The 14,309-nt window shown below is 45.8% G+C and overlaps 1 protein-coding gene across 1 annotated transcript in view; it reads right to left on the reverse strand.

Moving 5' to 3' along the window:
* Positions 1–13,030, reverse strand: part of LNX1 (ligand of numb-protein X 1) — a 101,485-nt gene extending 88,455 nt beyond the window's left edge. Inside the window, exon 1 of the mRNA XM_080927626.1 lies at positions 12,923–13,030. The gene's annotated coding sequence lies outside the window, so the exon portion shown is untranslated. The remainder of the gene's footprint in view (positions 1–12,922) is intronic.
* Between the last annotated feature and the right edge of the window lie 1,279 nt (positions 13,031–14,309).

The raw sequence follows: 14,309 nt of genomic DNA on the forward strand, positions 1-14,309 counted from the left end.
GGGACAGGACAGTCTTAATTATATCAGTTGATGTGGAAAGATCCAAGCCACTGTGGGTGACACCATTCCTTAGGCAAGGGAGAGACCTGAACTGTATAGAAGTGGAGAAACATAGTTGAGAAGCAAGCATGCATGCATTGTTCTCTGTTATCTAAGGTGGATGTAATGTGCCCATTTCTCTCCAGCCTCAGTCACGGTGCACAGTGATGAACTATAATTTGGGAACATTGGCTGCAACAAACCCCTTTCTCCTCTAATTAAATTTTTGTCAGTGTATTTTTATAGCGGTGATAGAAATGAAACTCTAACAGGAGCCCACTGTATCTACATGGCCCTGGTGTGCTGTGGACACCCTCTTTCTTCTTCCAGGACACTCTTAAAGCCCATAGAAAGCAAATGGATAAATACTTCACTTGGCCCCACTGAGAAGATCTCATTCTTCCATTGAAAGGACCAATTTCACCCTAAAGCATCCCTTTAACTTTCCTGAATCCTTGTTTCCAACAGTAGTGAGGAGAGTCTGTATTATTCAAGGAACTGAAGGATCATCCCAGCTGGCAGATAGAGCTCAGGGGCAGAGTGATTATCTAACAGGCACAAGGCCCAGCACAGCAAAACCAAACAAATAAGGAAGTAAATGAGGAGAAAATTAAGGTGCCCTCTGACTTGTAGGGATGGTAATATGTCTTGCATTGGTATCTTTTTAAAGCTGACACAAAGACAATTTGAGAGTTGTCCTTAGATCAGACATTAGTGACTTTATTCTACCCTTGGGTAGACCTTTACATTAAGGGAAATGTTTACACACTGGGGGAGAATTTGCCTTCCTGTGGCTCTACCTCTCTCCAGGGTACACAGGATTATCCATGGAGTTCATTAGTGCTTCAGTATTTGAAGACATGTCCTTCTCTGGACTGAGCTGGATTCACTCAGTATTTCTTCAGGTTTCTGGTCTCTGTGAGGTTGGCTATCTCTTTTCAGCTAGTATTCCAACTTGTCTGTGGGTCTCCTACAGTGACCAGAAAGGGCAAGTTCCAAAATTCCAGAACAGAGGGAGGCGGGTGACTGTACCTGTGAGCTGACCTTCAGCCAGCCTAGGATGCTTCCTTACTGCTGCTGGGGGGCCACAGAGGAGATGCTGTCCTGAGGGACTGGTTAGAATAGTGTGTGCATGTCTCTGTGTGTGTGTGTGTGTGTGTGTGTGTGAGAGAGAGAGAGAGAGAGAGAGAGAGAGAGAGAGAGAGAGAGAGAGAGAGAGAGAGAGAGATCCACATGTTTAATGAATTCAGTCAACCACAGGTCAGGGTAGAGGGAAGGCATCTATGCTAAATATCTAACCTTTTCCCATTACCATTTCCCTAAAAGCTCAGCATAACAACGCTCCTACATTGTATTAGATATTTTAAGTAATCTAAAGAAGACTTAGAGTACAGTGGAGGATGTATGATTATTAAATGTAAACACAGCACTACTTTATAGAAGAAACTTGAGCTATCTGTGGATTTGGGTGTCTGTGTGTGGGAAGGAATTTCTAGAAGCCTCTACACTGCAGAAGGACAGCAAGCTCTCCATAGGTAGACAGACAGAGAGATGGAGAGATAAGATCTAGGGTTATAAGGAGAAGCATAGCGCTTGTAAAAGCGTAAACAAGGTCTGTGGACATGGCTGAGAAGATGCAACAGTATTTTGAGGCTCTGTATAAACAGAAGGAGGCCCCTAACACCTAAACAGTCTGGTGTTAGAATCCAGCTTTCAGTTATTCCCTAGGAGTGGTGGCATTTGGGGATGCTTTTGGCCATTTTATTCATCTCATTTTAGATGTATGAGCAACACATAACGCACGGAAACAGGACTGGAAACCAATTAAGCAAACAGTCGATCGGAGGCATTTTGTCACCCAAAGCATAAATACTAAAGTTCAGCAGCAAGTGGAAAGGTTGACGTGATAAGCAGAGAGAAGCCCAGGGAAGAGGGGGCAGGATCTTCCAGCCCTACCCACCTGCACAGCCCACAGCAGACACAGTACTGAGAAGGAAAGTGTCTGATGCTTGCCACCCTAGATGGTGACAGTTGTCCTAACCCAGGGAAAAGGCAGTTGCTGGACAGCCTTTACCTCAGCAAACTCTTCACTATCACACTACCTTGAGAAAGCCCCACTGACTCCATCTCTAAACAGCAGACACACTTATTCCACTGGTGCTGTGCTGAGTCCTGTCACAGCCCGGGGTGCCTTGCTTCACCGTCACCATGGTAACACGCCCAGGTGTTCCCAAAGAGTTTTAACTGGGGAATGAAGACCCATCCCCAGGCTGGAGCCCTGGACTGACTACAGTGGGGAAGAGGGGAGATGGAGATGAGTTCTGGCCTTCAGCTCTCTCTGCATCCTGGCTGTGAATCTAGCAGCTGGCCTTCCTATCTTCCCTCCCTCCATGGACCGTATCCTTCAAACCATGAGCAGAAACAAACTTTTAATCTGCTTTTGTTGGATACGCCATCACAGCAACCGGAACACTAATATAAAGGATATTAAAATCATGGTTGCTGAGTTTTCTTTGTTCCTTAATCTTTGCACCACAAGGCGAATGCCTCCCTTGCTTCCCCTACAACCAAGGTCTTATCAGTATTTTTTTTTTTCTTAGAAGTCCAAGTAGGGAAAGTGGGGCATCAACCCTGTGGCTCAGACCTGGCCCTGGGCTTAACTGCCTTGATAAGACTTCATATTTTCCTTGCATCAGCCCTGGTGCAGTGAGGTCAGGGTGGGCTTGGTCCGGTGTATCAGACGCGTGCCATTCAACTGTAAGCAAGCTCTGAGTTCTGAGTTGATCACAGCTCCACCTCATTTTGTGCTTGGTAGAGACACCAGGTGCACAACATCACGAGAGGGAGGTGTGGAGCTATTCCCAGAGACCAAGCACCTGGGCCCTGCAGGAACTTTGCCATGTGAGTACAACCAGGTAACAGTCCGTTCTCTATATCCAGGACGCTGCTCAGAATTCGGCAAACAGTGGGAGGCTCTGCTCTACTGGAGAGGGATTCGTTTATGATTTGAGGGAGGATGGTGACACGATCCCTGAGGTGTAGATCAGTCTACCCCCCTGCCTTAGCCTTCTGAATGCTGAGGTTACACGTGTCTACCGCACCGGGCATCATTTTGTAATGATGACTTAAAGTTGTTCAAAATATTTTTATCCCTCACCCAACCTTGTTTTACAAATGTATACAGACTACACCTGCAAATGATCATGCAGGTAACTCAGCCCCAAGAAATGGAGTCTGGGGAGCAGGGCTTTAGAGAGACAGCACAGCTGGAGAGGAGCTTACTCTGAAACCACAGGAACCTGAATTAGATCCCCAGGTTCCACAAAACACACACACACACACACACACACACACACACACACACAAGAAAACTATAGATTAGAGGAGAGCCCCTGCCTCAAAAGAGCCAGGTGGATGATGCTTGAGGAGTGACACCCAAGTTTGTCCTCGGTCCTCCATACACACATGTGTGCACCCACATACATAGACACCCAAAGTAGCCACACATACATGCACACCCTGCATGAACATAAACACCTATAAGGGATGTTATCACTGAGTCTGGTCTGGCGGTGTGTGCTCAGTGATGAGATGCTTCCCCGGGATGTGCGAGGCCCTGAGTTCAGTTTCTCGCATCACAAAACACCAGAACAAAAAAGACACGTAGAAATCCCCGAGGTGTAGAGGTTTTGTTGATGATGATGCTTAAACTTGGGGAAGCGCTGTTGGGCAACATGGTGACTTAGCATTTCAAACTGGCCCTGGGGCCCCCACACCAGTCATAGCCAGGTCGCTCATTCCTATGCAGAAGCTTAACCATGGAGAAGTCCAGTGGACCAGGGCCCCAATAACTGCTACCTGCTTCCCTTCACGACCTGGCCACCTGCGCTCTCTCTCTCTCTCTCTCTCCCTCCCTCCCTCCCTCCCTCCCTCCCTCCCTCTCTCTCTCTCTCTCTCTCTCTCTCTCTCTCTCTCTCCTTCCCTCCCTCTCTCTCTGTCACTCTCTCACTCCCTCCCTCCCTCCCTCCCTCCCTCTCTCTCTCTCTCTCTCTCTCTCTCTCTCTCTCTCCAACGGAATGTTCCTGGCAGGCACATTTGTCACAGTGAGGCTCTGACCCTGGCTAAACCTCATAAAACAGGTTATTTGTAGGGAAAGCAATTTCCAAAGTTATGATAAGACCTATCTCTCCTTTTTGACCTTACTTATGCATTAAGTCTCAGATTCACTCAGTGAGCATTGAAGGCTCTGTGTGATCCTTTTAATAAATACTGATTATGAACAGAAATACATTATTCCTTGCCTTACAGAACTGTATATAACCAGGAAAACCAGATGCTTCAGTGACCTGAATACAAAGTCAGTCACTTATGGGATTAAAAGCCCATCTTCAAACTAAGAGGGAGAATCTGAGGAGGAATCTTCATGTGCACAGGGGAGGGACCTGCACTTCACCTTGGGAGCAGGAGGCAGGTCCTCACTGCCTGCTCCGAGGGTTGCGGTTGCGGTTAGATCTGCTTTTGCTTAACTTCTAAATCACTGGTCTCAAAGAGGGAGCAAGAGACTCATTAATGAAATCTGCGAATGACATTCGCCTGCAAAGTGTTTCAAACACCAGAAAGAACAGAGAAATATAAAAGGTCTCCACAGAGGTCAGAGTCTGCCAGGAAATGATAGACCTGAACAAGGAGAACGGCAGAACACATCTGGAGTCAATAACCGGGAACACAGACATTGAGAAAGAGGGAAAGACAAGGGAAGTGGTTGAGAGAACAGAGTCCCCCGTGGTTAGCCAATTACACATGAGTTCTAGAGGCCGGGGATGGCTTTTCAAGCCTTCCGGAAAAAGCATCATCTCCCTTGACTAGACCTCACCAGGCTTGCCCTGGATGTCACGGTGCACCTGTCATCCGCGGGCTGGTCCATAAGTGCTCTGTCTCAAATACGATGCCCTCCCACATCCTAGCCTATAAACACGCAGTCCCGCAAACAACACACAATTAAAGCAAAGCATTTCATCTGAGCAAGGATTCTATTACTCCCGAGCATCAACACCGAGTCCTGGGAAGAGCAGACTTTAGGGACGTATGGGAATGAAACAGCCTACAAGCTGGTGTCCTCCCTCTCAAAGACTACCATGGCAGGAAGGGACTTTTCTTCCTTCCCTCCTTCCTTTCTTCCCTCCTCCCTTCCCTCCTTCCTTCCTTCCTTCTTTACTTCCTTCCTTCCCTCCTTCCTTCCTTCTTTCCTTTCTTCCTTCCCTCCTTTTTTCCTTCCTTCCTTCCCTCCCTCCCTCCTTTCCTTCCCTCCTTCCTTCCTTCCTTCCTTCCTTCTTTCCTTCCCTCCTTCCTTCTTTCCTTCCTTCCCTCCTTCCTTCCTTTTCTCCCTCCCTCCCTCCCTCCCTCCCTCCCTCACTCACTCCCTCCTTTCTTTCTTTCTTTCTTTCTTTCTTTCTTTCTTTCTTTCTTTCTTTTGTAAACACATAACCAAGTCTTTGAAAGATATTTCGGTTCTGCAGGTGTGTGCTAACCACCCTGTTCATGGCCCCTCTTTGTCTTGAACTCTCGGGACCTCCAGAAAATTCCACGCCATCTTCAGGGTGTTCGAGTTTATTTAGGAAAATAGAGGTAGATAAATGGCAGGGCAAACACAGCAGATGGTGATGAAGCTTTGAAGGAACAAGAGAATCACAGTCAGGTCCAGGAAACTTAATGGGCCACCTGGTTCCTCTGAAGGGTCACAAAAGGTAACTATAGGTCAGCTGCATGGCACACAAGTGATGGGCCTATACTGGGCATTGGTGGTACATACCTTAATCCCAGCACTCAGGAAGTAGAGAACAAAGAATTAGAAGTTCAAGGTCATCCTCACCTATACAGGGAGTTCAAGTCCATCCTTGAACTTTTGTTAATTAAAAAAAATAACAAAACCCAAACAAAAATGAGCAGGGCTTTGATAAGTGACAGGAGGTCCCGAGAGGAAAGAGCCTGGCCAGACACTGCCATCAAGGACAAGAGTGCACACAGGTTGATGGCTCAACATGATTTAAAAACATTCCCTAATGTTTTATATAGAAGTCATAGATTTTATTTTTTAAAGTGAGGGCCTTACTATATGTGTAGCCCAGCTGTCCTCAGACTCATGACCCTCCCTCAGCCTCCTGAGGGCTGGGATTACTGGTGTGAGCACAATGCCTAGCTTAGAAATTATATGATTTGGAGTTGGGCAAGGACCATAGGTTTTCACCAAGTGGAAAAATGGTGTTTCAGCATATCTAGGGGATGATATGCTGGTTACTATTCCAAATCTTTCCAGTGACAGAGGCCTGGGTAGTTTTCGAAGATCCTAAGTCTTTGTGACTTTGACTGTTGGCTCTTGTTCTGTCTCTCAGTGTTTACCACACGCCACACTACTCCTTCGAAGCATGGTGCCCATCCCCCAAATTAAGGACAGCATTGCTGGTTCTCCCTTGTCTTTTCCATCTCTGGTCCTTCCTACTGTCTTTGTAAGCAGTCCAAATGTTGCCAAGGAGTCTCCACGGACACTTTTTAATTCGTTAAGGTCCTTTGAGACAACGATACTTGGAAGTAGACATTTATCTGTTCTCCCTGGTGTGGGGAATCAAGATTCATTTGAGCAATGACATCCAAGAGTTACGGCTTGTTCTGTCTTCCATTGCAATCTATTGCCTTCTTTCTGCAGACTTGTCATGGAGTTGAATACATTAGGTCTCTAAAGCACAAAACCATTACTACCGTGCCTTCAACACAGGAGCTAAGGATGGAAGTACCTAAGGCTGCCAACGCTAACTCTCTGTTGCTTATACTTCACTTGGTAGGTCTGTACCAGTGGTTCTCAGTCTGTCAGTTGAGACCCTTTGGGGATCAAATGACCCTTTTACAGGAGTTGGATATCAGATATCCTACATTTTGGATAAGTACATTATGATTCATAACAGCAGCAATATTACAGTTATGAGATAGCAGTGAAATAATTTTATGGTTGGGGGGTCACCACAACATGAGATGTATTAAAGGGTAGAAGCATTAGGAAGGTTTAGAACCACTGGTCTACACGAAGATTTCTCCATGAACAGACAGAGATGGCTGTATATGTGAACATCGGCTATAGAGTGAGTGCAGAGAGGAAAACAATGTCCCACTTGAGAACATGGCCATGGTTATCCCCAGACCTAGGAAGCTGACCTAAAAGGGAAACTTGTCTTTTAAGTTTGTCACCAAGTGTTAACTGTCTAGATGAGAGCATCTTGGATCACCTAACGACCTCTAAAGCTAGTATTCTTAGGAGAGAGAGAAGAGAAAGAAGACTCAAAAGAGGTAATGTGAAGACAGTCACACACCAAGTGGCCATGGGACCCAATGGACAAGGCAAAGGTGGATTTACTCTGGTCTAGTTCCCTCAAACTCAGGAACGTGCCCCTGCTCATGTCTCCATCTCAAACTTCTACATGCTCTAGAACTGAAAAAAAAAAAAATAAACAAAATTGTTTAAAATTTCTGAGTTTATGATCCTCAGCTGTGGAAATCCCAAGAGACTAATCCAGGAGATTATATATCCCTAGAGGTGAATCCCACAGAAATATGGTAAATCTTCCCAATGGCCCACTCCAGCCCTTCTTCACATGACTAAGTAACAGAGCAAACATTTTGAGATGGCAGCTGTAAGACTCCTGTATACTTAGAATAGCGATCCATCCCCAGTGTAAAACTCTAATTATTTGCTTTTAGTTCACTAATAAGTTACAATACAGATGTCTTTAGAGGTGACTGTGAAACCAATTTACAAGGGCCCCCAGGAGGCTACCAATGGAATGGCTGAGTGTGTGTGTACTGTGGAAGATGTCATACAAGTATGACCAGAATTCTTAACAAGGAGCTTGAAAACACAAGGTGACTCATGTGTTAATGTGGGGATGTATGAGCCTAAGCATGCGATGTTCTATTCCAAAGAGGCCACGTGACCGACAGACTGTAGTCACAGGCAAGCTACACAAATCACCTCAACAGACAGCAATGACATAGCTAAGCCACCTATCATGCATATGTGGTGGCAATGTGGTGTGCCAAGAAGCTATTAAAGGAAATCCTAGAGAGCTTCCACTCTGTGGCTGGTGAAGTCTTTCGTGTCCCTGTGACAAATGCATCAAGCACAAGAAGCTTATCCCAGTCACCAGGGGGCAATGGTGACAACGGTGGTGTTTAAGTATGCATGCTCCAGAGTAAAACTCGGTGTCAAACAACATTTGAGATGAAACTTGTGGTACATGTTGGATGTGTGCTGGTCAACTCACAAACAGCCACAGAGAATGTGCACCCCCCCCCCCGGCAGGGAGCAGGGATTCTTTGAGAGAGTTAGAAGAAGCAGAGAAGGATCAAAGAAGAAAATGCTCATCAAAAACCTGCATATGTCTAGTGTGGGAGTCAGCTCATCTGCCCTGTCTGAAGTGGGAATGCCTCTGCTCTTTCCTGTTTCAAAATAAAAAACTTAAGAGATTTGTTGCTATGACTTTAAATAAGCAATTTGCTACAGGTTAAGGGATATTCTGGTACTAGACATACATTTTTTTCTCGTGTAATATTTAAAACAATTGATTTTACATTGTGTATTTTCATGCCTCATGTGAATAAATATCTCAGCTGAATAAACACAAATAATCTTTGGCCATCCATCCATCCATTCCTCCATCCATCCATCCATCCATCCATCCATCCATCCATCCATCCACCATCTATCCACACATCTATCCACCATCCATCAATACAACTATCCTTTATCGTCCAGACATGTATCCAACATCCATCCACACATTCATTGACCCATCATCCACACATCTGTCTGACAACCCAGCCACCAAACATCCCAGGTGTTACATATGTGGAATAATGCTCACTTTCAGTGACAACACACCCAGCCCCCTCCATCCCCCCCCACCCCCGAAACCTATTGCACTTTTGAAAATACCAAAATCTCTCCTTGATTTGAAGTCTGTACCTGTGTTGCTAAGCAGTAGTCACCACCGTTTCCTTGTGCCAGAGGACGCAGAGTAAGGAGGGAAATCAGAGAAGAGACCCAACATTCTATGACTGCGATCTCAGCCTCCTGTAGTCTCTGCTCTTAGTGACTTTTGTGGTTTTCCTATCGATCCTCATTCTTAGGAGACAGCACCTACTTAAAATCTACTCCCCCCCCACCTCCAGAAAGAATGACACAGTCTCCTTCAAGGAGTTTTGAAAGGCTCGTTGTAATTGTTTGGGAGCACTGTCAGAGGACAGCCAATTTCCCACCCACATAAAAGTGAGTCTGTGATGTTGGTACATACATAGCAAGAATAGTCCCAGGCTTCCAGGAAGTTCAAAGATGCCAAGGTGGGGAGGACCTGCTTAAGAGCCTCTGTGGCCCTGAGCAAAGCAGATCTTTTTGGCTCCCCCTTGGGGGTGCAAAGCTCTAACAGTATCAGAAGAAATGTTCAGAGGTGCAGCCATGAGTCCCTGCTGCAGGAAGATGCTTGACTTGCTCATCTTGTACCCCAGGTTGCTACACCTGCTGGTCTTTAAAAGACTAGGCACCACACTGCCAACCGCTCTTCCCTGGAAGGCCAAGATTAACAATATGATCTTGGTTAACAGGCTTTCTTTCTAAGCCTATGGGATCTTTCTAGAAAAGCGCTGTGTTCAGTTAGTGGCTGTTTCCATCGTTATGTCCAGGCTAAAGCACAAGCTAAGTCATCTAACTGTAGTCACTATAACATATCCATCCTAGAATAATAAAGAGCTTAAACTGAACACCTAGCATGTGCAAAGGTACCCCACACATGAACCCTGCAACTGTTTTCACCAAAACCCTGGGTAACTAAGTACTCAGCTTCCCAGACAATCAGATTAAGGCAAAGATATTTCGTACCTCGTGCAGTCTAGCAATTGTGTGACAGAATTTGATCCCCACAACCGTGTCTACTTTTCAAGAACATCTCATGAGGACTAGAAAACATGGTGCCAGGGCTGTTCCAAACAGGTTAAAAAGTTTGACTGGGGCATAAAGAAACCACATGATAGAACTGGGCTTTGATCCCAGACAGACTGATGCCAAAGATCAGCTAGCTCCCTTTTCTAGGATGATAATACCACTTCACCTGGAATTAAATGAATAAGACCACCAGGCCCCAGTGAGAGGCAATACCCACCCCTGTTCTCCATTACTCTGATCCATGAATTTATAGAGTCTCTCTGTGTTCTGTTGTAGGATGCAGGGGTTTCCAATTGGGGGTTGTGGAGGGTCAAGGCAAGCGATGGGTAAGGAGCTCAGGGTTCTTCCTTAGAGTCCCCTTCAGCAAGCTGGAGTGTTTTTTTAGGTTAGAATCCACAGTCTTAGGTCCACTGGGCTCTTGCTCTTGAATGGCAGAAACATATGTTTCACTTTGGGAGGAAGGTGGGACCTAAGCTCAAAGTGGGTCTGGGGCCACATCTGCTCGGATGCAATGATTCAAGGTCATCAACAGGTTCAACATACTCTACTTAAGGGTCTGGTTCTTGTCCAAAGGACGCATAAGCCTGCCCTCCACAGAATGGTACAGGCTGCAAATTATCTGTCACCTCTCACACTGGCCTGGCTCATGGAGTCTGAGGTGGAAGATGTTTACCTACAAGATTAGAGGGGACCAAGTGGCCAAGGCCACTCAGGGTGGTAGCATGATTAAAAGAGTCTGGGCTCCCTGCAAGTCAGAGCACCCTAAATGACGATGACAACGAGACCTCTCCTGACAGCCTTTGTGGATGGACCCTTGAGCTGGGGGCAAGAAGGAAGAGTGACCACTCCAGAGTTTGCTTCGCCAAGGGGGCTGGCAGACACATGCCGCCTGGCTCAGGGAATTAGTTTGTTCATTCTCCTCTCTCCGGACTGCTGCGATTCTCCAAACTGTTAACAGTGGGGTTAATTACTGACAATTAATTACAGTAATACGAGCCAGGTTCTGAACCATTGCAGTCACGGGAGAGCTACATGGGTTCACACAGGTCCTCTAAGCTCCCAGGAAAATTCCTCCAGCACAGAGGGAGTTGGCTTTTATTTGTCCCTGGCTCAGTATCAGGCACTGCCTACTCCAAGCTCTGCCTATACTCAGAGAACCACATTATAGCGCAAGGTACTTATCTCTTGTCCTACCGGGAAAGAAGAGGAGGTCCAGAGAAGTTCAGTAATTTGCTAAAGGACGTATGCTTTCCTATTGCGCTTTGTGTACTCCTGAATCCGTGGAGTTGTCATGGTAACTTCCTGGGGAACACGTTCAAGTTATCCAATGAGCTGCCCTACCCCTATACTAGACACTGTGACTGGTTTCTGCCCTGTCTTTTTTTTTTTTTTTCTTGAACTGGGGGCAATAATACATATTAAATTATTTTTCTAAGATGTTAGAGACAATGATTTGTTATGTAATCACAGGTCCGTTGTTGTAAAAATAACTAATTAACCAGGTACACAAAAGGGGGTGAAAGTTTGCAGACGTTGGGAATATCAAGGACAAATCTATACCTATAGAACCCAGCCAATAGGGATTCCTTTCCTTGCTTCGCTCACAAGCCTCTGAATCCCCTGAGAATTCGATTAAGGCATCAACAGCAGCCACTCTGCAAACACAGGCACTTAGAGGACAATACTAGGCACAAAGGTCAACGAGAGAGGAGGCTATGAGCTTCTGAAGAGTCAGAAAGAAACTGGCAAAGGGTGCGAGGCAGACGCTTACCAGGAAGCTCAGCTGTTCAAGGACAATACTCTTGGACATTTGGAATGTTCTTTTTATTTCTAGAGGACTATATACAGGCTTATATCCTAACAGATTATTTTCTTATAAACCCATCTGCTAACTTAACTCCCGGGAGAGCAACTAATGAAGGTCCATAAACTGAAATGTCTCATTCATTCGTTTATTTCTCTCCTGGAGTTTCCCATGTACGTTAATGAGAAGATGGGCTGGGAATTTGTTCCCCTGCTCTTGGTAATAATATTAGCTGGTGGAGGGTGGCTCTTGGGTCCCTTGAGAGAAGGTCACGTGATCAGGATTGGAAAACAAATATGGGTCCTTGAGGTAAAATTACCTTAAAAGTCAGGTCCTAGCAGAGAAACCTCGTCCATATATTTATTATATTAAGAGCAAGATATAAACAACAAAGGAGATTCAACAATTTAAAACCCAGACCAGCCGTTACAGGCTTATGGCCTTGAAGGGTAATCTTTACCTTAACCAAAGGTCAGCAGGCAGCCTATCTGGCCTGAAGGTAAACAGTTCTAATCCAGACTGCTGAATGTTTTCCACAAGTAAACTAAAAGGAAACTAAAGGCTGGAGGGGGGGGGGGGGGGGGGCAAGCGCTTATAACCAGAGAGTCAGAATTTATCAGTTTTAGTACTGACTTTCTACTGTAAACAACAACAAAACCTAGGAAAGCATTACAGCTTATGATCAAAACTGCTTCAGATGAGATGAATGCAGAAGGCAAGACAAAAAAAAAAAAAGAAAAACAATTTGAATTTTGTGAATGTCCCAAGCACCCCCCCACCCCCAACCCCTACACACACTCAAAACAGGCTGAACTGGTCTGCACATTTGAACCAACTTTCAAAAAGCATCTCACCTCCCCTTTCTCCGGGGTTTTAAAAAGAATCAGATCAGCTTCACCAACAAGCAGAGGCTGTATTAATAATCAGGAAACAAAAATGATTAAGTATCTGGCCGAGACAACCTGCTGGCCGTGGAGTAAGACTGTCACTGGCATCTCTACTCTAAGAATGTTACTCTGGACTGAGCCATTCAGTGAGCGTGGATTTTTCTGGGTCAGGGGTCTAAAGGCCGAGAGGAAAAAGTAGTTCCTGCTCACCTGTTCGAAGATGTTTGGGGTTTTCAGAGCAGCAGTTACCAGCCAGCCTCAATCCCTGTACCCAGAAGCTTCTTGGGCTGCCGGGGTTGTGACTGGTCTCAACTTCGGTGTACAGGTGGCTAGAGAAAGAAGGAGGGCATTGGTTGGTTCAGAGCAGGAAATCTGTGACATCACGGAAGTCTGGCTGAGACCTTAGGGACTAAAACATCCCAGGAGGCTCCGCCCCCTGTCAATTACCTGAATACCTTGGAGCAGGTAGGTGGCGTCTTTCAGAGGACAAATGAATCAGTTAGAGCAATTTGCCCAATGGAATTTACTTTCCTTTGTGAGCACAGCACGTGTCTAGCCCCGTGTACAGATCTGAATGCGTACGCCTGATACTGTTTCCGGATCTCACAGGCCCTCACAGCTGCCAACATCAGAGTTAAAGGGGAAGTTTAAACACTTATTAAATGAGACAGGGGTTTTTGTAGGTGCAGAAAGGGGAAAGGTTGCGAAGACTTAGCAATGTCTGGGATCTGTCCCCCTAGTGCCTTTCTGAACTGCATCCCTTTGAGTTCCTTGTGTTTTCAGTTCCAATATTATAACAAAACTGGAGGTGACGTGACAAGGCTATTTCTTAATATAAAAAAAAAAGTCTACATTCGATACCTATTAGCATCAGTTTCCAAACACTCAGCATATTAATAATAGATTCGGGCACTATTAAAAACTTCAGTCATTCCTACCTCGGTCTGTCTGTCACATGGTGGTTAGAGTTCACAGTAGGCCTGCAATTAGGGGTACTTTACATGATTCAGGTTAGAATGATAGCGCCCCACTAAGGTGATGTTGCCTTCTGGGAGAGCTAGGGAAGAAGAGTCAGAGTTATTTTGGTCCCAAGCTTGGCGTGTGACCCTGGCTAAGTCACACTTGCTTCAGCTTTTCCAGCAGGAAAGAGAGGCTAATGGCACGACTCAGCTGGCATTTGAGTGACAGCTAAGAGGATTCCTGCCTGCTGGTTAAGGCCTGTGGCATCTTGTCCCATTAGCCTGTTGAATTGCTGTGTGCCTGTGGCTCACAGCCAGCCTCCCTCACAGATGTATTCACTCTCCAGAATGTGCTACCTGAGGACACTGGGGAGTTCTCTCTCCTGGGTTGGTCCAGGTACACTTTTGTCCCCTAACGAAGAAAACACCTGCTGAACATCCTTTCCCCTTCTGATCTCAAAACTGTAGGCTTTACCCCGTTCTAACACCTTGCCCAGTTAGCAGTGGTTTGTGGGCTGGAATGGGGGGCAGTTGGAAGAAACAGAAAAAAAGCACCGCATCCCTGAGTCCTTTGTCCAAATTGGTAGCTGGGTCCCTGTCTCTCAGTACCTTGTAAAGCTGATGGGGAGGGGTGAAGA

Source organism: Micromys minutus, assembly GCF_963924665.1.
Source record: "Micromys minutus genome assembly, chromosome: 1".
NCBI classification, from domain to species: domain Eukaryota; kingdom Metazoa; phylum Chordata; class Mammalia; order Rodentia; family Muridae; genus Micromys; species Micromys minutus.